We start from the raw sequence: 25,710 nt of genomic DNA on the forward strand, positions 1-25,710 counted from the left end.
GGTTTGCATTAATTTAATAAATTAGATCAGTGAATGATATGTCCTACCATTCCAGTAACCAAGCCTTATATTATATAGTGGGAGCAACATGATACTTGTTGAATGAACTATTTATTGCTCTCATTACTGAAGTGATTCCAGTGGAATTCAGCAAGTTCATTAGGGAAACAGATCTGAGGGACTTTGTGAAGACTGGCTCACTTCTAGAGCTGACCAAGGAATTTAGGTCTTATTCTTGGGCCCAAGCATCTAGGGATATCAATACTCCTGAGTTCATCTAAGAGTAGACCTTAGTGTTACAACTAGTAACTCTTATGCCTAGGGCAAAGTTAGCATCAAGGTGGAGGGTTGGAGATGGGAGCAGTGGTGGAGAGAGAGCAGAGAAGACAGTCTGCCTCAGTTGAGTCTAGGGCAATGAAACCAGGGAATCACTAGGAAGGGCTAAAAGGAGGCACTCAAAAATGGCGGGTGGGCACAGTCAAACTAGACATCAGGATGAGGGAGTGGGTATTGTAGAGAGCAGGAAAAAAAAAGATTAGAGCTTCAGGGTGGGAGGCAGTCTCCAGGACTGGATTAGGACCCCCATGATTTCTCATTTAATAGTAAGTTAGAGTGACAAGGAATTCTGTCCTGGAGTTTGGCATTCTGAACAAAGTTCATCTTGCCACACCCTTGTTATAGCTCTGACTCGAGACCAAATGATGATCCCTTGAAGTAAATTCCAGAAATTTAAAACATGAAGCAAAACTGGAAATAAATTGCACCAATTTGTTAAACCTTGAACTGTACCTAAATATTATTTTTTAAAACCCAGTAAAGGTCCTTTTTTCCCCCTAACAACAAAATAATAGCAAATCAGTTCAACCTAGAACTAAATCCATATACTTTCTAAAACTATTTATCTGAATAAAACCAGATCTGCCAAATATTTTATGAACCTTACATGAACTGATCCTACACTGACTGCCTTCAGTTCAAGGCCCTAGTAAATACAAGTATTGTGGCCTAAAAGACTTAATGCACCTTCCAAATGTACCAAATTTGTAATCAGGAAGTCATTTAGACCCTGAGAGAACTGGCTCATAATTACTAAAATTTCACACCCAATTTTACAAAGTTTATGTAGGAGATAAATCAATTCTGAATGATGCCCTACATATTACTTATGCATGGAGTGCATGTTAGATACAGTCATTAAACTTTTTTCTTTAACCAAAGGTGATAGCTTATTCTGGGCTCTTATAAAAAGCAAACTATTATACAGTTCTACAAGATTTTTCTGAGCAGTTTAAAGAGCACATACAAGAAGGTAAAGGTAAAAGGGGTTAGAAGGGAGTGCCATCTAGAACACTGCCAGAGAAAACACACATAAATATAATACAGGATTATCATATTTATAATAATACAGGATTATCATGGGAAAGAGTATATTCTATGACCTGGAATAAAAAACACTGATTTATTCAATATTGTTCTGTTGAGAGTTTCCATCATATTCCTGTCTTTTTTCATCCTTTTTTCTTCCAATCATTATTATTATTATTACTCCTGTATCACTTTCAGGTGTGACATTTGAATATTAATCTTTTTGGGATTGGGGCTGTACTTACTTTCTGATTTGTGAATGAATCTTATTTGTCCTGGTGCTGATTCAGCCTTTTTTGCAGCATTGAATAGCCCCATTTGTTTCTCATTAGCATCTGTAGCCTTAAAATATTCCAGTTTGGGTTACTGCATCTTTTTCTTTTTCTTTTAATGCTCCTCAAGGTTTACATTAAAAGAAATTTGGAATGCTTCTACTTTTTGTCAGATAAAACCAGTCACTAGAAAAGACCTGCAGAGAAGGATATAGGGTCATAAAATCTTTTCAACAGTCAGCCACACACACACTTGTCTCAGGTGGGCAACATTCTCTCCTATGCAAGTAGAAAAACTAATTTTACTTGTATCATTGTGGCTCTCCTGAGGAGAGAGTGGTTGGTAAGTATATGTTATATATGCATGTAGACATGTATGTGTGCACACACGAGTTACATATACACACAGAGACTACACACGTATTCATACACATGTATAATGTAATGTATACACATGCATATGTGGGTGCATGTCCACATGTGTATGTGCATATACATACATACATACATACATACATACATATACACCCATACAGATACAGAAACTACATACATGCTTATCTATATGGAGACACATGAGAGATAGCAGATAGCACAGTGAAATGAAGAGAGCAGGGCTTAATGTCAGAAAATGTCAGAAAAAATTGTATTTCAGTTCCCCTTCTGACACGTAATAGTTATTTGACCATGAGTAAGTCATTTAATTTCTTAGGGTTCTAAGTTACTCTCTAAAACTATAAGTTCCACATATAATGCCAGCCTGCTTGGGAGAGGGATTTTCCTTACCTAGGATTTCCTTATATTAATGAAATCATAGATCCATTGGAGTGTAAGAATATTGGTACATGAAGAGAATGTGATGGAAATCTAGAGAAGCAGGCAACAACGACCAGGTTAGGAAGACTTGGAATTTTTGGTATTTGGAATCAGAAGATTTGAGCTTGCTGCCCAGTTGTGTCACTTACATCTTATGTGAACCTGCACAAGCCATCACACCTCTAGGACCCTCAGTTTACTCGTTTTTAAAATGAGGTGATTAGATTAGATGGGGTTTAATAATTTTTTCCAGTTCTAACAAAACCTGGAAATAGAAATTTGGTAGCTAGATGACACAGTGAATAGAGTGCAAGGCCTGGAGTCTGGAAGAATTCAAAGGCAGCCTCAGGCACTTTCTTGCTGTTTGACTTTGGGCAAGTCATTTAACCTTTCTATGCCTCTGTTTTCCCATTTGTAAAATAGGGTAATAGTAGTGCCTAACTCTTCAGGTTTTTGAACCTTAAAGCACTATGCAAATAACTATTGTTATCATCATCATCATCATCATCATCATCATCATCAACATCTTATCCAAATGTGTCTAGGTAGGTAGACAGGAAATAGCTCCCTCAGTTATAAGAAATGCTCCTAATAAGATGGAGAACATTACGAAAAGCAAAATGGATAATTTTGATTACATTAAACTGAAAAGTTTTTGCACAAACAAAGCCAATGCAACCAAGATTAGAAGGAAGGTAGAAAATTTTGAAAGAATTTTTACAACCAGTCTCTCTGATAAGGGCCTCATTTCTAAAATATATAGAGAATTCAGTCAAATTTAGAAGAATACAAGCCATTCCTCAATTGATAAATGGTCAAAGGATATGAACAGACAGTTCTCAGATGAAGAAATTAAAGCCATCTACAGTCATATGAAAAAATGCTCTAAATCATTATTGATTAGAAAAATGCAAATCAAAACAACTCTGAGGTACCACATCACACCTATTAGATTGGCCAACATGACAAAACAGGAAAATGATAAATGTTGGAGAAGATATGGGAAAATTGGAACACTAATACATTGTTGGTAGAGTTGTGAAATGATCCAACCATTTTGGAGAACAATTTGGAACTATGCCCAAAGGGCTATAAAAATGTGCAGACCCTTTCACCCAGCAATAGCATTTGTAGGGCTATATCCCAAAGAGATCATACAAATGGGACCCACATGTACAAAAATATTCATAGCAGCTCTTTTTGTGGTGGCAAAGAATTGGAAATTGAGAGGATGCCCATCAATTGGGGAATGGCTGAGCAAGTTGTGGTATATGAATGTAATGGAATACAATTGTGCTAAAAGAAATGATGAATAGGCTGACTTCAGAAAAACCTGGAAAGACTTGTATGGTCTGATGCTGAGTGAAGTGAGCAGAACCAATAGAACGTTGTACACAATAACAGCCACGTTGTACAATAACTAATACTGATAAACTTAACCCTTCCCAGCAATACAAGGATCTAAGACATCTCCACAGGCCTTGTGATGGAAAATGCTATCCACATCCAAAGAAAGAACTACGGAAGTTGACTTTTTTTTCTTCTGTTGAGTTTTGTTTCCACTTTTTGATGGTTCCTCCCATTGGTTTTAATTTTAACTTACAACATCACTAGTGTGAAAATATGTTTAATAGGAATGTATATGTATAGCCTATATCAGATTGTGTGCTGTCTTGGGGAGGGTGGTGGGGAGGAAGGGGGAGAAAAATTTTAAACTCAAAAGCATATGGAAGTGATTATTGATAAATCAAAATAAATTAATAAAAGAAAAAAAGAAGAAAAAAGAAATGCTCCTAACAAATAGTAGATATAGCTTCAATTTCATTAGGTTTATTATCCCTTCACTGATGTTCAGTGAAGTGAGCAGAACCAGGAAAACATTGTACACAGTAACAGCAACATTGTGTGATCACCAACTTTGATAGATTTAGCTCTTCTCAGCAATATAATGATTTAAGATAATTCCAAAAGACTCATGATGGAAAATGCTATCTGCATCCAGAGGAAAAACTATGGAATCTGAATGCAGATTAAAGCATACTATTTTCTCTTTTTTTTGTTTTTCCTTTCTCATGATTTTTTCCTTTTGTTCTGATTCTTCTTTCACAACATGACTAATGTGGAAATATGTTTAGCTTGATTGTACATGAATAACCTATATCAGAGTGCTTTATTGTTTGGGGAGGGGAGAGGGAGGCAGAGAAAAAATTTGCATTCAAAATCTTATAAAAGTGAATGTTAAAAACTATCTTTACATGTAATTGGAAACAGTAAAATACCATTAAGTGGGGAAAAAATTATTATATTAAAAAATAAAGGGGAAAATAAATTTTTGGAAAGGTTAATGGTGAAACTTCAGGTTTCTTTCTTTTTCTTTAAAGGAACTATTTTGATAACACAATAGAACATGGCTGTAACATGACCTGTAATAGCCTGCTTTTCATTATGACATAAATCTATCTCGGACCCTATCCAAGGGGGTTTAATTATTGAAGTACTGGAAGGAAGTTGTTATAATACTGTTACATCAATAATATAAAAAAAAATTGATCAAAGTCTATTCTGTAAGCAAGGCACATTGCTTGCAGCCCAGTTTTATGACATGAATCCTGAGATTAATGGTATGTTGAGGTACTAGTGGATATCAAAAAAGGAAAAACCTAGTTACCAATCAGTAAGCCCTTACTAAGCACCTATCATGTGCCAGGCACTGTACTACCTTTTGGGGAAACAGAGAGAAAGACAAGGCAATCTCTGTCTTCAGGGAGATAATTTTCTATCAGTGCAAACATGGCCATATATAAGTGGCTACAAAAAAGGATGCCTATATTCCAGGGGGAGGAAGCATCAGCCGCTGAGGAACAGAAGATGTGGCACTTGGGGAGGAGGTGGCTCTTTGGCTGAGCCTTGAGGGAGGCAGAAGGGAAGATGAATTCCTGGCCTGGAAGGCAGATAATACAAAGGCGTGGAGACCAAAGATAGAAGGTCATGGTGAGATAGAGTTGTAATGAGAGAGAAAGTAGATCTATGTCATCAATGATGAATTAAATTTAATTCAGTATTTATCTATGAAGTTCCTACTAGGTGTATGATGCTATGCTGGGGGCTGGAATACAAAGAAAAATGGTGATATAGTCCCTTCTCTCAAAGAGTTGATTTCTTTTGGGGTAGAAAGTTATGACTTTACACATGTCCTTCACAGCATTTCTTGGACCCCACAGAACTCTCCAGCCTGGCCAACTTCTACAGAGGAGAATATTAATTTTTTTTTCCCTAATGTGTCCATTAAATCATAGAGGAAAATGAAATAATAATAATAATAATAACAATAACAACAATAATAGTATATTATATACTAATAACAGGCAGCTTGGTGGCACAGTGGGTAGAGAGCCAGGCCTGGAGTCGATAACACCTCAGTTCAAATCTGGCCTCAGATACTAGCTGTGTGACCCTGGGCAAGTCACATTCCATTTTGGCTTCAATTTGATCACCTGTAAAATGAGCTGGAGAAGGAAATGGCAAACTATTTCAGTATCTTTGCCAAGAAAAGCCCATATAGGTTCACAAAGATTCAGATACAACTGAAATGACTGAATAACAACAACAATAATAATCATCATTTTTATAGCACTACCTAGAATTTATATAGCGCTTTAAGGTTCGTAAAGTGCTTTTGCATACATTTCCTCATTTTTATCCTGACAACAACTCTGGGACTTATTATAATCCCTCATTTGCAAATAAGGACATGAGGCAGGGGTTAAATGACTTGCCCTGGGTCACACAGCTAATAGTCATTGAGGACAAGCTCCTTGTGAGAATGAAACAAATCAGAAGCAGCCAGGGAAGAAAGCAACCCAGTTTCTTCCAATACTCACACACATGCTCCCCTCATATATATGTATGTATGTATGTATGTATGTATGTATGTATGTATGTATGTATGTATACAACACATACATACACATGCACACACATACATATATACGTATATACACACACATACATATATATACACACATATATATATATATATATACATACACACACACATCAAGGAATTAATCCTATAGCTACTGGGACAGTGAACATTTAGTGTCCTGGAACCCCATTGACATGTTTATTTTTTCTTTTGTTTTGTTTTGTTTTTCAGGCAAACAACATTCATTTATTTATTTTTAAGGGCAAGGCCAACAACCTTAATGCAAGTACTAAAGAAGAATTTCCCCTCTTCCTGGTTACCTTATTCTTTACTCCCTGTGCCCCCCTCCAGCATTGTGTGAGACTACTGAAAAGGAGGCTCGGCAAGAACCGATAGTTACATCCACTTGGATTCCCATATCCCATACCCACTGGGGTCTAGTTCTGCAGTTTGGATCACCCGTGGGGGTGATGTCATGTCATTCTGCTCCGCCACACTTTGCTATTAACCCACCTCTTCATATTTATGAAAAAGCAAAGCTCTTCAAGAGTCCTTGGAGCCAAATAACCACCACAACAGAGAAAACAATTTTCGGTGGCAAGTTGTCAGAGTGACATGGGTGACATTGAGAGTAAGACATTATAAAAATTAGTTTATGGTGGTAATTACTCTTAGTCAGGAGGCCAGAGCAGAATGAGGATGATTCATCTGCAAATCACTAGCTTTAAAACATATTAGTTTTAAAGCAGAGCTTATTGCTTGCTTCCCACTAGGCAAATTTTTATTCAAAAGGTTCTCTCTGATGTGACTTCTGGATCTTGTAAGAATCTAGTGGAAATTGAATTTTAGGGAAACAATGTTCTGCTTGGTTTCCTCAGGGAGAAAGTTTCATCTCTGGGTATCAGATTTTGTTGTTTACATTTTCCCACTATAAGGACACTAGAAAAATTCATGCCAGTTATTTTTATGTTTATGTATACAAATATGAAACATGGAAAGTAGGCTACAATTTATTAACATGAAACATTTAATACAGAAGCAGATAGGGCATTATAAAGTTCTATGTCACAAGCATACTGAATTGCTCAATTGCTTTTAAACATCTAAAGTATAACCATTATATGCTATTATAGGGATTATAAACTATATTGAAGTCATACAGTTAAGCTCCCCCAAAATCAGAGTAAATAAAAACAATTCTGCTCATTGGCTCACAGTTAGGAAAGGATGATAGTAATACAATAAAATAATAATGTGCAGAAAGAAACAAATATATGCTGTGCTAACCTTAGCTTTAGCAGAGTCTGAAACGAAGGAGGGAGACTACTCCAACTTCTCATACTTCAAAGTGGTTTTACATAAGATGGTAGGGCAAGGGCCTTCTCCTCTCTGGACCATTGGCAGCATCTTCTGATGTAATATGATTCATCTTTAATGACTTTTCATAGGGAATTATGGGAACAAATGATTTAGAAGTTTAAGGAACTTTAGAGTTAACCTAATTTAATACCTTCATTGTATAAATGAGGAAATTGAGGCCCAAGACAAGGGAAGATGGGACCAAAGTCACATGAGTAGTTGTCACAGAGTTAGTTATTGAACCTAAATCCTCTACCTAGGGAAGTCACATAACAGAGAGAAGACAAAGAAGGGCTTGGAGTCTGAAATACCTGGGTCCAAATCCAACCTCAGACACTAACTGGTTGGGCAAGTCATTTAACCTTTCTCAGCCTCAATTTCTTTGTCTGTAAAATGTGGTTAATAATAAGACCTATCTCACAGAGTTATTGTGAGAATCATATGAGATAAAATGTATGAAGAGCTTTGTAAACCTTTAAGTATTCTACAAAGGTTAGTTACTATTATTATTATTATTATTATTATTATTATTATTATTTATTACTTATACATCCAAATCCAGTGTTGGATTTTTTTGTTTTGTTTTGTTGTTTTGTATTTTGCTATGTTGCACCGTTACATGAGTGGGCTCAGTTCTAAGGAAATGGAAAGGGCAGTATTCAGAAGGTAATGGAGGAGTCCTGAGTTCTAGTCTCATCTCTAATATTTCCTGACTTTGTAATTGTGGTTTAAGTTACAACCTCTCTGGCTCTGTCTTTTCATCTATAAAATGATATTATTCAACTAAGAGACACTTCATGTCTCTTTCAGTTCTTATATTTTTGATTCCATTATTTCTGTGACATGGTAAAGACCATTCCACCATTGTCAGTAATGGTTGTGGTAGCAATTCAGTGACCTGGTAAATCTAAGCTCTGAAATTCAGGGCCTGGGCCGATTTCTTATACTGATAACTGACAGTATCATGTCATTTCCCCAAGCTAAATTCTGTCCCCATTAGAAGAAAAGGGGAAGAAAAATGAGATTACATTGCATTGTTACCACTGTTAGGCTTCAGTCTCCTCATTATGAAATGAGAGAGGTAAAAACTAGATTTCTTTAAGGCCCTTCCAGTTGTAAAGTTTATCATCCTATGTTGTATTCTGCTTGAGATATTTTGTAATATAGTATGCAGTGTGCATAGTTAGATGAACAAATTCTTTCTTATTAATATATGAAGATGCAAACCTAGGTGAAACATAAAGATGCAACATGCTGTAAAGGAGCAAGAGAGAAGACTTTGAGTAGGGAAGAAGTGGTCTCAAATATTGTCTTTGAAACTGGTCTTATGACCATGGCAATACAGGTATCCTTTCACCCCTGCTTTAGAGCATGTGGTGGTATCCTTTAACTATTTCCTTTAGCTTAGTGAGTGGTGAAATAAAGTGTTTTAATTAGCTGCTAAGCCAGAATTCAGTGTGCATACAAAAGGTACAAGGAGCAATCTCTCTGTTTTTGTCTCTCTGAATGTTCCTTCCTTCCTTCCTTCCTTCCTTCCTTCCTTCCTTCCTTCCTTCCTTCCTTCCTTCCTTCCTTCCTTCCTTCCTTCCTTCCTTCCTTCCTTCCTTCTTTCCTTCCTTCCTTCCCTCTTTCCTTCTCTTACATATGAACACAGGGCAGGACAGATCTGTTTAAAGGAACAAGGGTAGAAAGCCTGGCCACAGACTGAACATATCATTGGATTCTTCCTTGTATGATAAATGATGGGTTGTTTTTAAGTAAGAAAATGTCAAACTTCAGCATAAAACATCATCACATTTGTTACTTCATATTCTTTGGTTATAATTTCAGAAAATTCAGTACTAACCTTGGGAAAATGTCTGTTTGATCTTCTGTGATTGGTAAATGTTTTCCTTAACTCCTTTGACTACTAATTGTAGTTTGATAGGTAAATTTCTCCATAATCAATTAGGGGCTAATTCCCTGCCCATTGACTTCAAAGAATGCAAGAAGCTATGTAGCTGTATGTATCCAGAAGGAATCACATGGAATTGGACTATTGTTTTTTTTTTTTCTAAATAGGGCACTACTATTTTTGTGTTACAGGGCACAAAAATTGACCAGGTTCTCATCCTATTAAGTCTTTGACAAAATCGTGGATGTTAACTCTAGTTGAAGTTTTTGCTATTGAAATAACAATGCATTGAGGATCAAAAACTCAAACCAAAGTCTATAATAGGTCACCGACAGTAAATAGGTCAAACCTATCTGTCACTGAAGCTTCCTGAGGCTCAGCGGTCTATAGTAAGCAAGTGAAGCAAGTCCCTGGAATCATTGCTTTAAAACTAAATGCTTATAAAATATAGCTTGAGTGAAGGATATAACAATGCCTATATGCCTTTGGTAGATTAGAGAAAATTTACAAATGTAATGTTATTTTGAATATACTATAAATGATGGAGAGGTTTTTTAAGTTTTGTTTTATTTTAATTTGTTAAAATGGAAACCCTTTTTAAAGGAGGCTCATGTGATTTTATTGAATTATATTCATTTTCAATATGCACAGGCAGGTCCACCTCAACTCGGTTCAATTAACTGACTCAATAGAAACAATCAACTTGCATGTACTGTATCAGTTAAAGATTTACCAGAGGAGTTCCCATGGTTTCCTTTTCTCTTTGAATGCCTTCTTGTGGGCTGGAAAAGAACTGGCAAGTGGAATGCATGGGAGCTTTTAGGCCTGAAGGGGCATTATTTCAAGCATATCAGCTGCCTGCTCTGGTGCATTTACATGGGAAACATCTTCGGATCCTGTTCCCTCACAAAGATTTCACAATAAAAATCCAAATTAAATTGATTCCTATTTTGGCTGTGTCCTGATTTGGGAGATAGAAGCTATGATGCATTTATTTACTCAGAGTCTTTGGAAAATTAAAGAAATAATAGATATGATGCTTATAAAGATTAGCTTGGACTTGTAAAAGTTGTTATTTTTTATTGTTTCTCTGTAGGATATGAGTTGTCAAAAGGAAGGTCAATGGAAGCTTCTGAGAGCTGTTTTTTTTTTCTTTCAGACAAAAATAAGTTCTCCTGTCTTACATTTGAAAGATGATTTAATGAGGCTAAATCACACGGGTCTAGGGCTCTCCCATGCCAGATCAACTTCTCATGGCACTTGTAAAAGTTGTTTTCCTGTGTCATTCCTTATTTTGTGAATAAAGTCATAGATCATGTATTTAACCTCAGAAGATATCTTGATTTCTTGATCCTAATAAGAATTCAGTTCATAAAGGTGATTTGACTGATTTGGTAATGTGATTTGCTAATGTCCTGATTAATGCACTACCATGAACAGAAGAGATAGATTAACTCATAACAGGAATTGTAACCCACTAATTCCTCACTGTAACTCTTAACAGTTGAGTCACATGCAGTTTCAATTACTTTACATGTTTGGCAGCCCTTCTACCCCAATGGAACAATAAACATTAACTCAATAATCTGAAAGGAGCTTATAAAAACATGGTTGACATAACTTACTCTCGATTAAGAAACAAAAATTTCAATCCAATGCCAGATTTTTTTTAAAGCTAGACAGTACAGTCACTTGTATTTCTTTCTTTCTTTTTTCCAAAGGAAAGATCATGCTCCAACTTCCTCCAAAAATTCTTTCACATTTTTATGGGCCATTAAAATGTTAGTTTGCTGACCATTTAGCAAATTAGTGTTTTCACGAGGTAAATATACAAGAAATAATGAGCAACATGGGATAATGTAGTTTGTCAAGGAAGAACCACATTTTCCATTAGATCCAGTCTAGAAGACAGACTAGAATCCAATTTAAAACAAAGAAAAAATAAAGCCCTGATGTTTTCTCCCCATTCAAATCTTTTTTGCACCGTGAAATAAACACATGCAATTTTAAAAGCCAATATTCTTCTTGGGTATTCTCAAAGATCACACACCCAGGCCCTATTCTTCCATTTGGACACTGACAGAAGACTTGCATGTGAGTGGTGGAAACTCTCTGTGTCTGTGGGCTTTAGAGTCAAAGCTGAAACCGGAGGCTTAGGGAGCACTATGGTGGGCAGCCTTGTGCCCCTGGCCTTCTTGGGAAGAAACATTCTGTCCCGTGGTGGGATTTCAGCTTCTTGGAAAGAGTAGCCATTTATCACATTCCAAAATGAAAGCATTCCTTGAACACAAATGTCTTTTTCTCCCTTTGTCTAATTACTGAGGGGAAAAGTGAGAAGGAAATGTCAAAACAGTGAAACAGTGGTGTACAGAGGACAGCCACTTTGGAGCTCAACCAGCCTTTGTAAGGGTCTGGGCGATTTGTCAAATGGTTGTGGCATAAGTCAAGCCCTGAGGTTGAAAGGTCATGACCTGAGGAGTCCTAAAATCAGACGGCATAAGCATGGGGTCTGCTAGAAGTTTCAGCTGTAGTGGAGACGAACAATGATGGGTGCTGGACATAACAAAACCTCATCTGCATAATTCAGGTAAGTAATTTTATTGGAACTGACAAGGATGTGACAGGCTAAGAAAGAGAAGAGAACACACTCTTGCTGGGAACCTCTAAAGCTCTTCAGTTAGGTATGTGAAAATAAATGACAGCTAATCTCTTCACTAAAACATCAGTAAACAATGCCATTTTACTCAAGGCTCACCCGTGACCTCTCATAGATCAGCCTATACATTTTCAGTCCAGTCTCCTAGAATATATCAAACAGAATGAAGTGAATTCAAATGATCTTTCAGGCTTTTACTTACTGATTGTAATCACTTCCAACCTCCAAGAGAGCCCTGATTCTGCACTCCGCTGTAGCCTGGATGTGATCTTGGGTCCTTGAAGGCTATACAAGCTGGGAACTCGCTCTGTCAGGTTTTACCAAGCTAAAAGGCTTCATACATGGGCCCAGTTGTGGGCTATGCATCTGTAATCTGTAGACCTATTTATCTACGTGTCTGAAGGCACTGCTAACTTGGTTTTCTTGCTGCAAAACGGACCCAAGCAGTGTTCTATTCTAAGCCTGTTCCCTATTTCTCTCCTTTACTACTGTCTCTTACAAATTGTTATTAGCAGGGCAGCTAGGCGGATAGAGCACTGGCCCTGGATTCAGGAGGACCTGAGTCCAAATCTGACCTCAGGCATGTAATACTTCCTAGCTGTGTGACTGTGGGCAAGTCACTTAACCCCAATTGGCTCACTAAAAAAACCCAAAAAACAAAAACAAAAACAAATTGTCATTAGCAAGCTAGAAGTCTGGATAAAATAATGAATAATGATACTGATAATCAAAATAATAATAATGCTTTCTGGCTTGCAAAGAGCTTTACAAGTATCTCATTTTATTCTTACAACATCCCTGGGAGGTAGGTGTAATCATTATCTCCATTTTACAGATGAGACAATTGAGATAGAGGTTAAGTGACGTGTCCACACAGCTAGTAACTCTCTGGGGCTGCAGTTGAACTCAAATCTTCCTGGTTCTATTTTTAAAACTGTATTCACTGTACCACCAAACTGCCTCTAAAGCCATTTTATATACCTGTCAGCTGGTATGACATACATGAAACACATACATATATGTATACATATGTACATATACACATGCACACCTGCTGTATCCGTGCCCATATATATGTATGCACACACATGGACACATGTCCAAATACACATGTGCATAATATCCCTTCATATATGTGTGTATGGGTATATATATACACATATGCATACATGTGTATATAATTTATATGTGTGTGTATGTATAAAGGTTTGCTAGCAGAGGATGATTTTCTTTTCCTGAGCAACAATTTGTGGAGACTATCTATGGAGGCATAGAGTTGTTGTACTTTGTGATGGTGGAGACAGTGCCTGTGAGAATGAAATCATGAATTTTTATTATTCTCAAAGTAATGAAATCTCATTTTGCAGCTCACCATTGAGGTGGAAATGGTAGTCAAAATTTTAGACTAATACTGCTAGATACTGGTGTCTAATGTTTAGATAAAGGCTATTTTTTCATGGAAAAGGGGGTGTTCATTTTGGGTAATTTTGATTGGATTAATTTAACAGAACCTGAAAATTTGAATAAACAAACTACCTTGAGCACTTGAACCTGTTGATATCTTGCCAACATATTCTGTTGACCAATTGAAATGCCCCGATTTCTTTTCCCTGTGAAGTCCTATTTTAGTAGTGTGTGCCTGATGTACTTTGGTGGGAAGGCTTAAAAAAAGGCATGAAATAAAAGTTGTAATTGAATAGATACTTAAAATGTATATTACTATCAACATGGAAACTGAGAAATCTTTCCATTTTTTAGTCCACCAGTACAGACAACAAAATTTAAGCTGGATAACCATTAGATGCAGATGTCATCTACTAAATTTGTGAGATAGATTTTATATGGTCTTTTTACATCTGTTTATCAAAAAGGAACAAAAATGACCACATTATCAATAACAGAGTTTCCTGCCTTTGGATAAGAAAACACAAGTTATTTAAAGCATATCTCATTGACTAATTCAGCATTGGATTTCCTATGTGTAATACCAGGTGATAGCTATGAAAAAGGGCTTTCTTTTGTCATCCAGAATTCTAACCTTCCAAAAATAATTTCCAGGAGAGGTTAGTGAAGGAAAGAAATAAGCATTAGACATAAGAGAAGAACATTGTTTGAATCTGGTTTACAAGGGATAAACCATGTCAGCAATGTCCTTCAGACATTCAAAGCATGAACCCAAGTGAGTCAGATGCTAGTTGCAAAATCCTCAAGCATTTTTCAGTTGCAAACACAGAAACATTTCTCCTGCAGTGTATGGAACACATACATAGTTTGACCGAAATATGGATCATCCCATCTAGCGAGAAGCAGTTGAGAGTTCTGGCTAGATCAAGTGAGGATCTCAGTATTATAAGCAGTCTAATGCATAATTCATGGAACTTAATGAATATTCCAATTCATGACAGCCAACTGGCTCCATAGGTCACACCTCCCAGTCTCATATAAATAAAGAATGAGATACTGGAAAGCATACCAGCTGAACCAAACTGAGTGCCAAAAACATGCATATTAATGAGGTACAATAAAAGATACTTGACTCTTTGGAAGTGCCTACATTGGTTTCCAGCTAGAGAGGGAGAGAAAGTTTGCAATGTATCTTTAAACAAACCATAACCATCCCCATAAAGTATGGCTTTCTCCATGAAATATGGAATCAAATTATATTGATGAGGTTTTTAAATCAGGCATTAGCTTGATAGCATCCCCTGATACCTCCATCACAACAATGAAACATTCTGGAAAAATCCCCACCCCCTGCTCCCATGTTCCTTTGCAAGTCCCAACTTGGTAACTAAGGAGAGGAAGTACTTCAACAGTGCTGTTCTTTTATGTGTTCTGTTTAGACTTTGGAACAGGATGAATGGTAGCTTAGATGAATGCATTTGGGCCATTTTTCTTGGCCCCAGACTATGTTTCCTCACTACCATGACATCTGAACAGAAGGAGAAAACATCTCCCTTTTGTGACTGGCTAATTTAATTTGTACCTTCCACCTAGGGGTAAATATGTTTGTCTGTCTGTCTGAGCTCTTTGCCCACTTTCTTTTCTCACGGGAAACCCTGCTGGGTCGAAAGCAGGATATTGCTTAGTGCTCTAACTTTATTTTAAAGTAATTGAATTTTGAGGATGCTCACGCCCACCCTTAAGTGAAGTAACTGTATGAGCCCCCTCGGGATACCCTTAATGACTTTTGCATGTCTTTCGTGTCACGGGCGTTCATGGCTCAGAGTTAGGAGGTGTTTCATCTTTTGAATAAATGGTGGAAAATAAGAACAATTACTCTTTTGCTTTCTTGTGAACCAAAGAGGTACAGTTATTTTAAAAAATAGTTTTTAAAAAATCTCACAGATTTTTACATTCATCTAATGCCTTCTAACTCATATGAGAGATAACAAGATGGTCCATTGACTAGAACACTGGACATGGAGTCAGAAAAACCTGAGTTTAAATCCTATCTGAGATATTTTACTGGTTATACTACCTTGGGCAAGTCACTTATCTTGTCTGCCTCAGTTTCTTTATCTTTAATAAAAGGATAATAATGACACCTACCTCTAAGGGTTATTGAGAGGATCTAATGAGATAATATTTGTAAAGTTCTTAATGCTATAACAACAGCAAAAATAATTACATAATATACAATAACTATAAATATTATACACCGTAGTATACAATACTTTTATTGTTGTTGTCGTTACAAGTCATTGACTTTTGCTTGAAGTTGATCTTCTGCATCATTTTTAGTTTGACCTTGATTGGTCTGGAAAGTTGATGAGAAGATTTAAAATAAGCAGACAACAAGCATGTTTTCCCTCAATGAGATAGCAGAGACATATATAAACTTGAAGATTTACATATATTTGATTTCGTTGATGCCTTGCTTTACAGGTAAACTGAAATGTTAGGTCCAGGATCTTAGGGTAAAAATCAGAATTAGTTACAAATTAATTGAGGCATTTATGAGTATTTTAAATGAGTGAGAGTTTTTCTTATTCAAATAAAATGAACACATTAAAACCCATTTTATTTATCGTTAATATTGTAATGGGTCATAATATCACTTCAATCAAAAGAATTCTTATTTTTCCTCTCTAAACTCTGCTTTTGAGATTTCACATTCTTATTAAATTCACAACCAAAGTACTTTTGCCTCTTTGACTATTTTACTGATATTGTTACATATGTTGATGCAATATTTGAGTATCATAAGGGCTCTGATCTATCTCTAATGCTGCATTATAAGCATAATTTTAGAGGACAAATTAGTAATTCTGATGAAAAACATTTTATCAGTACAATTTTCAGATAAATGACTACTCTACAACACAACACAACTCCATGAAGATATCATTATGTGATCAGACTGACTTGAGGCAAGGGAATTTAAGATTGACCATAATGATGTTTGCAATTAATCTGGCTAACCTAATTTTGTGAGCTCACACTACATTTATTAGGCATCTCCTTTTTATATCCCATGTATGAACCTAAAGGGGATACTTACCTTCCTAAAGCTCTATTTCAGAACTTATGAAGAAATGACTAATTTTAATACGAATAATAACAATAATGATAACAGTAAGGCATTTTATTAGGTAGGCTTGAGTTCTGGCTTTTGTAAATTGACATCATGTGACTGGTCAAACCAGGTATATTATTTGGAAAATATCTGAATACTTTGAAGATTCAAAAATATCTGCAAGTCATTATTATTATTATTATTATTATTTTGGAAAACAAGGAATTATGAAGCAAATGGTTAGGGAGAGGACCTACCTAAAAAGAAAAGCAGAAGACATAGATTTCTCCTCAACAGAACATATAGAAAGAGCACAACAATGGGGCAGAAGAATCTACAAATGCTTTCAATGCCAACCTCAATTTTGCACCTTGGGTTCTCTTTTCTTCTTATTGTATCAAACAAACTGCTTCCAGCCTTAAGCTTTCACTGCAAACACTGATTCCTAAAACATCACTTTTGACAAGGGTGCAAAATGTAGTTAGCAATCTCTTCAGCATTTGCTTAGTTGCTAGGTAAATGCCTTTCTCTTTTCAGGACCCAGAATGATCACAAAATGTCTGCCTCTTGAGTAGATAGTTATCTTTAAGCTTACAGCATGGCATTTCCAACAAATTCCTAAACTGTGTAAATCAAACCCAGTCACGAGTCCATTAGAATCTAAGCTCTTAAGGCCTCTGTGGACAAAGGGTTTAGCTGTTTATGTAGCAACAACATCTGCTTACACTCAGTGATATTGTCACCAAGTTGCTGGTTTAAAAGCACATGCTCTCTTTTCTCTTCATTTCATGATATATTATGTTTCTTTTGGGACTGTCTGGTCTCCATGGCTTGACCAGTGCTTTAATCTGGTGGACTTTAAAGACGCAGCTTCTTATTGCGGCACTCAGATCATCACTTCCATAGCAATCAAGGGATGTCTACCAGGCTCATTTGCTGGACACTTGAAAAATTTCATTTGGTCTCTAGACACCTTTCTACAAAAGCATTAGCTTTTCTCTGTTGCTGCAGAGTGAAAGATCCTATGTAAACACTGCTCCAACTGCTCTAAGATAAGACGGTATTTGTGTTTGGATTGGAATTTCTCAAAGAGTATGTGTAGAAGACCAATCTATTAATCTTGCAACAACCACAAGATTTTAAAGAATCTGAGGCCTTCTTCAGTACTTATTTTTAATTGGACAGTAAAAACGTGGTTTCTGAAGTCTGTAGACTAGTGAAACGGAGATTGTGTCCCACACTCAAAATAGTCTGTCTGGAAAGGCAAATCTGCTCAGTTTGTTTATTAGAATGACTTTTTGGAAATAAAAACATGTGGCAACTGAAAATGAGCTTGAAAATATCAAAATGTTTCATTCGGTTAACCTTCCCCACCCTCTCATTCAACATTGACTACACACTTGAGGCCAAGCGCTCTTTGGCTCAGCAGAAGCCAGAGCTTTCCTGTCCTGGGTCCCAGCTGTGGGCTCCACACTTGTTAATCTCACTACTCCCATTCACAATGTCTGGGGGCGGGGGCAGGGGCTGATCCAGCTTGAAAAAGTTCAGTGCAGAAGATGAAATAGGGATCCAGAGGGTAAAGAGGAAAAGAGAGCTTTGCCTTTAGGCAGGATGTTATTTTAAATGCACTGCCAGTGTTAGTATTTCATTTTACAGAAGTATCAAAGCTCTGTATTCTGTCTTAATCCAAGAGGAAGCATGGTCTGATGACCACAGGGTCAAGGCCCACCAGCATTAGAAATATGGAGGATACTCAAGGCCTGCCAGAGTAAGGGATGTGAGGAAGGAGTCTAAGGACAGCTCCTCATCGTATAACTGCTATAAATACTATTTATAAGCAGAGAAAAGAACAGTTTGACAATTCTTCAGGTTGTGGATTATCCATGGCCTTGAGTTCTCCTTTCTCTCTTCATTTAAACATGTGCTTTATGAAGCTTCTGAAGTTCAGGCCCTAATAATCTCTCCCCCCTCCACCTCTCCTGAACTACTGCAATAGCCTCGTAATTGGCCTTCCTGCCTCTTCTCCCTCCTGTCCAAACAACCACACAGCTGCCAAAGTGATTTTCTTAAAGCACCCATCTGACCTAGTCACTCTACAATTCAATAAACTCCAGTTGCCTCCTATTATCTCTAGGATCAAATATAAACTGCTCTGTCTTTTAAAGCCTCTTATAACTTGGCCCCAACCTATTTTCCTAGCTTTATTATGCATTACTCCTCTTCCTGATCTCTGTGGTCCAGCTAAAACTGGCCTCCTGCCTCTTCCCCACACAGACTCCATCCCCCGTCTTTGTGACTTTGAACTGGCTCTCCTCCATGCCTGGGTGTATTCTCTCCTCACTTCCACCTCTTGAGATCCTTCAAAATCTTTCCTCCAAGACTCAGATCATGCCAACATATGCACTTACCCTTACCCTCCTCCATGCCCCTGCAGATACTCCCTACTCATCCTGCATTTCTTATATGTCTTTTGTATTTTGCATGTCTTATACATGTACACATTTCCAGCAAGAGGCAATTTTACTTTTATCTTTTTATTTCTATAGTTTATCAAAATGCCTGTCACACAATCAGGGATTAATAAATGCTTTTTGATTCATTGACATGTCTATATACAGACATGTCATAATAATAACAATGTCTATGCATGTAGCAATTTGAAGTTTGCTATGTTCTGCACATATTATCTCATTTGATCTTATTATTATCTCATTTGATCTTACTGTTATTAGCCGCATTTTACTAATTAGACAATTGAGACTAAGAGACTTGCCCAGGGTCACACAACTAGTAAGTATTTGAGGAAAGATTCAAGCTCAGGTTGTCCTTATTCCATGTCTGGTAGTCGATGGTATGACCCAGCTGTGTATGCATTACTTACAAATATCCATTCACACAATACACATATGTATATAAATATATGTATTACATATGTGTGTGTCCGTAAGCATATATGCATAAACACAGATCTCTGCTATAACTGGAACAGCGTAACACTTTTTTTCATTTCATTTTCATTTTATTTCATAACAAATCTTGCAGGAGATTTGTTAGCAGAATGGTATTGTGGACTGTCTTATAATATGGTGATGGGTCATGGAACCTGTGGTTAGCAGAGCCGTGAAACTCCAAAATTACTAGTTTGAGCAGGTAAAACATTTCCCTTGGAGTCAAAAAATATTAGCTTTATTCTCAGCCTCATAATAAGGTTACTATATGATAAATAATTAACGTGCCAACCTGTAAACCAACAAAGGCTTATAAACACCGTGTCAAAGTCAGCATGCTGAGTCCTGTACTTACACAAATACTGTGAAATGAGACAAGGTCCTGTGAAATGAGCCACTAAAGCTTTGTAGCCCTTAATATTTCCAAATTTTAAATGAGTGGATTGATTTGAGATGGTTGAGATAAGGACCTTGAGACCCATATGTATAGAGTAATATGTACATTTGTAAGATCATTAGCATCCTAATGTATTGTTACACAACTGAATCCTGAGTGAAATTGTTCAACTCAATGATTTTTCTCTCCCTTGACCTCTAGTAGTCTTTTACAAGTGTTTTTAACTTTGTTGTGTGACATGGACCCATGGGCACTCTGATGGAGCCTATGGATCCCTTCCCAGAATAATGATTTTAAACACAAAAAATAATACTCATGAGAAATGCAATAAATGCATAAAATAAAATTCAAAGGAAACATGATGAATTTCAATAGAAATGCAGTTATCAAAACATTAAAAAGGAAAGTTCATGGATTCCAGGTTAAGAACTCCTGTGTTTCTCTGTCACTGATGGGACTTCTACCACATATCACATTGTATTATTGTTAATATTTACCTCTTTATGCTTATACCCAATATATATCTCTTTTTGAATATGCTCAATTAAGTTGGGAGCTCTTTGAGAATAAGACTATGTCTTATACTTCATTTATTCAGTAACTATTTATTGATTACAAGGTACCATGTTAGCTGAATAATAACTCTAGTCCCTACCATAATCTCTGCATATAGGAAGTGTTCAATAAATGTTGTTCCTAGTAGGTGCACAACAACATTTATGTAACAAACAAACAATATTTGTGAAATAGTGGGAAGAACAGAGAGTTTGGAGTCAGAAGGCCTAGACTCTAGCCCTGCCTCTTTCACCAGCTATGTGACTACAGACAACTCATTTAACCTCATTTTTGATCTGTATGGGGATATTAATGTTTGCAATGTCTACTTGGAGATAGTGAAATTATGGATATAGAGTGGCCTCAGAGTCAGGAAGATGTGAGTTCACATACTTCGTCTGAGACATATTAGCTATATGATCCTCGACAAGTAATTTTATAACTTGGCTCAGGAAATTTCTAAGGATCTTAAGTTGAAGAATAACTATAGATTTCAGTTATTAGAGGGAATTTCTTCACTGGGGAAACAACTACACTGATGAAAAGGCAATTCTAGAACAAAACCATAATCCCCCCCCAAAAGCAACCAACCGACCCTATAGAGTTATTTTTGGGTTTAAGTGAGACGTAGATGTATACATGTGTACATAAATATAGTTATCTATCTATTTCTATCTCTATATCCATACACACATACAGAGATAAGCACTTTGTAAATTGTGAAACATTACATAAAAATTGCCATGATGACAGTGGTGGTGTTGGGGCTGACGCTGATTGATGACATTTATAGGTAACCCTCAATCATCCGTACTGAGCCTTTAAGTTCTTGCTAAAGTGGATTTTGACAGCCATCTTAATGTGAATTTCTGTTTTAACTTTCTCATTCCTTCTATTAACTCAATTCTGCATAGGCCTAGAAGACATCATGAAACCTGTCTTTAAGAAAAGTATTTGAAAAGAAATTCCCAGGGTAAGTGACATTAGAGGAAGGAAGTATTAAGATCTATGTATAGTCTGGAAAATGATGAAAAACAAGCTATACCAAAATCTCATTCTGCATCTGTCTGTATTTATAAAAATAAATATTTTTTATCCATCTCTCTCTCTCTCTCTCTCTCTCTCTCTCTCTCTCTCTCTCTCTCTCATCTATCTTCCAATCTATCTTTTTGGATAGAAACATTTTTCATCCATTGTTTTGTGTTTGTTTATGTATTTTTAGATTTTAAAAGCCTAGGTCTTGCTTTCTAGCCGAATCTGGAAGTACATGGAACACTCACAGGTCTAATTCCACTCTGATAGCTCAAGAACTTTGACCTGTTCAATTTCCAACTTGGATCTGATTGCCCATTCCTAGGCAGTCTGCTCCAGGCTCACCATATCAATGTTGAACTTACAGTACACATCTAATAGGCCTAGCCATTGTAGCTCAGCACTCTCAAGATGAAGAAATTCTCCAGCCTCAGCCTCCATGGTAGCAGGGATTAATTATAGTTTTTTTTTAAGCTCAAGTTTATTCTATAATTTCTACTGTGTTTCTTAAGTCATTTTTCAGTCATGTCAAACTCTTCATGACCTCTTGTTTGAAGATTTCTTGACAAAAATGCTGGAGTAGTTTGCCATTTCCTTCTCCAGCTCATTTTATAGATGAAGAAACTAAAGCAAACAGGGTTAAGTGACTTGCCCGGGGTCACACAGCTAGTAAGTGTCTGAGACCAGATTTGAACTCAGGAGGATAAGCTTTCCAGACTCCAGACCTGGCACTCTATCTACTGTGCCACCTAGCTGCTCTACAATTTCTACTGTAGACACTAAATATATTTCTGCAATCCATTGAATAGTTTCAATTCATGCCCAGTGGGTAAGAAAGTAGTGTAGTGAAAGGAGAGACCTTGGCATTCAGGAATATTTCACCAAGTCATAATGGGTTGGGGAACATGCAGAATGAGCATAGATTTAGAACTGGAAGATAGGAGAGAATTTGAGGAAACTGAGGTGCTGTTACAGAAGGTGGCTTGCTGCGGGTTATTAGTAGCAAATAAAAGATTCAAGCCCAAGTTCTCTGAGTCCAAAGGCACTGCCCTTTCTACCATACCACACTACCTCTTAGCTCCATCCAGGGACAGGATGAGCAAGTAGGGGAAACGGCCAGGTTTGTTCAGTGTGACATGATTACTCAATTTTCTCTGGAATATACAAATCATCTTGACTTGTCAAAATTCTACCTATTCTTCATGGTCTGGCTCAAATGTCCCCTTATCCATGAAGTGCTCCCTGACCACTCCAGTTAGAAGTGATCTCTTCCTCTTGTAAATTCCTGGAGCATTTTATTGGTATTATTGACTTTTGGAATTCATTATGGGTTAACTTGAAGAGGCAAAATAGCATAGTTTATAGAGAATTGTCCTCAGAGATGAGAAGACCTGGGTTCAAGTCCTTTCTGTGACATATATTGGCTTTGTGAGTCTGGGTTATAAAATGCAGAGAAGATTCGGATATGCAGTAGATAAGAGAATTTGTTGGTCCAATGAAATTACAGGTCCTATCACTTTCCTGGATTATAGTTATTTGTGTATGTATTATCTTCCCCTTTAGAATGTGACCTTCTCCACAGGGAGCTTTCTCATGTTCATAAACCCCACAGTCCTTAGCGTAATGACTCATACTTAATACACACTCAATAAGGATGTGTTAAGTAAAGTTGGATGGCACGGTGGATAGAGTCCTGGACCTGGGGTCAGAAAGACTCATCTTCCTGAGCTCAAATCTGGGCTCAGACACTTACTAGTTGTGTAACCCTGGGCAAGTCACTTAATCCTATTTGTCTCGGTTTCCTTATCTATAAAATGAGCTGGAGAAGGAAATGGCAAAACATTCTAGCATCTTTGCCAAGAAAATTCCAAATGGGTTCGGGCACAACTGAAAAATGACTGAAAGTGAACAAATGAATTATTATTCTAATATAAGTACAAAAAATTCAATGCAAAGCCAAATACCAACTATATTTGGAGTTTTCAGAACTTAGTATTTTTTATTTCAGTCAATCCTTGAACATTTATTATGTACCTGTTATATGCCAGCCATTGGGCTAAACAATGGAGTTTACAAAAAGCAAGATAATAGTTTCTGCTGTTAAGAGTTCACGGTCTAATGGGGGGGAACAATGCACAAAACCTATGTACAAAGAAGCTATAGGCAGCATATTTCATTGCTTTTATTCATTAGCCATAGTAAAAATGGAAAGAATGGACTTCATAAATATAATAGGGCTAAACTTAAACCAAATTTCATAAAAAAGGGACCAACAAATGGCTATGAAACCTTCTTTATATTTATTTTCATATGCCATCACTTTGATATATCTTTGATCTATCAAATTAGGTGAATCCTTTATGAAGAATGCATAAAGTGAGATTGATAGCCTTGTAGGTATTGGCATACGTACATTTATAGCTATTGACAAAGCTTAACTCCCTTCAAGAACATTGCAACTAATATTGGCATTCCGTTTTATCCATTGACACTCAACATGATGTACTATAGAGGACTTTAATACTTTCAGTGTTTGACAAGGCTTTATAGTCATTAATGTTTAATCATGTACAATTCAGTTTAATAGCACCGTGCTCTCCTTTTTGTGTATTGCTTGTTTATTTATGTAAAGTGAATCAACAATGTGTTCTTAGTTGACTCCCAGTACATTAATAATTGGTCCCATTTGGTGATCTTCGATGAATACATATATAACAACTATGAGGAACTGCTTAATCATTCAATGCATATTCTCAACTCAGTTTTCCCTCTGCATTTATTATTAAAAAGAGCACCAGCCAAAGTGTGGGAAACTGGATGTATATAAAAAAAAAGAAAGCAAACAGGCTATCATCCTGTCTTTTCTATTTTACACCTTCAAACAAATATGCAGTGTGTCCCGAAAGTCATAGCATAGTTTTGAGCTTTAATACCATAAGTTTTTTTTTTTTAAAGCTTTTTAACCTAGTAAAGCTTAAAACTGCACTAAGACTTTTGGGACATCCTGCTTTTCGGCAACATATTGTGACACCCAGTATAAGAATGAGAGTTGAACATTTTTTTTTCCCCAAAGGATCTTCTTGGTACCACATATACAGTTTTAGCTTTTGAGATGGAAAAAGTTCTACAGTGCCCATCCTGAAGACAAGGACAAATCACTCCCTGGAATGGCTGCCCCCAGGAAAGAGAATGAGAGGCCTCGCACCATAGCTCTGCACATGCCCTTAGAATGAATGAATGCCATTGTATCATCAACGGGGGCATCAGTGAGAGACAAAATACTCTCGGCCAAGAGTGGGGGAGCAATGACACAAAGGGCCCAATTCATGCAAAGCATAGTGGCAGAGGATTCATTTGTCGACTTTCAACAGACTGCTGGCATTTCCATTTACTTTTTGTTTACATTTGGATTTTTTTTTACAGAAATGCTGAAGTGATTTTTGCAGGACCTCTTTTTGTATTGAAAAACTGAATATGTACATAGTAGCACAATTTGATATTTTGGAAGATTTATTGGTTCTCTAGAAATACAAAAAAAATTGACATCAGAAAAAAGCTATGAAACAATTCAAAACTATTCAAATAACAAACAAAAAATGTCATTTCCTTGTTATAGCTCTGCAAATGAAAAAATGCAGCCCTATTATTCCCTTTCATGCATCTGGCCCAAAGTGTGAAGGAACAAGCAGAAACAGCACTGACAGATATTCAGTTATACTTTATTGCACTTGGATTCTCAATATCTTGTCAGAAATCTTATACACTGCTCACCTGTCTTTTTTTGGTAAGGGAAAAAGAACCTCACATATGTCTTTAAAAAATATCTAAATCCATTCTTCAGTATATGCCATATTATATTCTAAATGCATTCTCATCTCATATGGATGAAGACCTCATCCTTAATGATAAGGACAGCAAGATAATGGGGAAAATAAATCATTAAACCTTTTCTTTTTCCTCTTAGGAAACTGG

This window comes from Phascolarctos cinereus, unplaced genomic scaffold (assembly GCF_003287225.1).
Source record: "Phascolarctos cinereus isolate Bilbo 61053 unplaced genomic scaffold, phaCin_HiC Scaffold_4;HRSCAF=312, whole genome shotgun sequence".
Taxonomy (NCBI): domain Eukaryota; kingdom Metazoa; phylum Chordata; class Mammalia; order Diprotodontia; family Phascolarctidae; genus Phascolarctos; species Phascolarctos cinereus.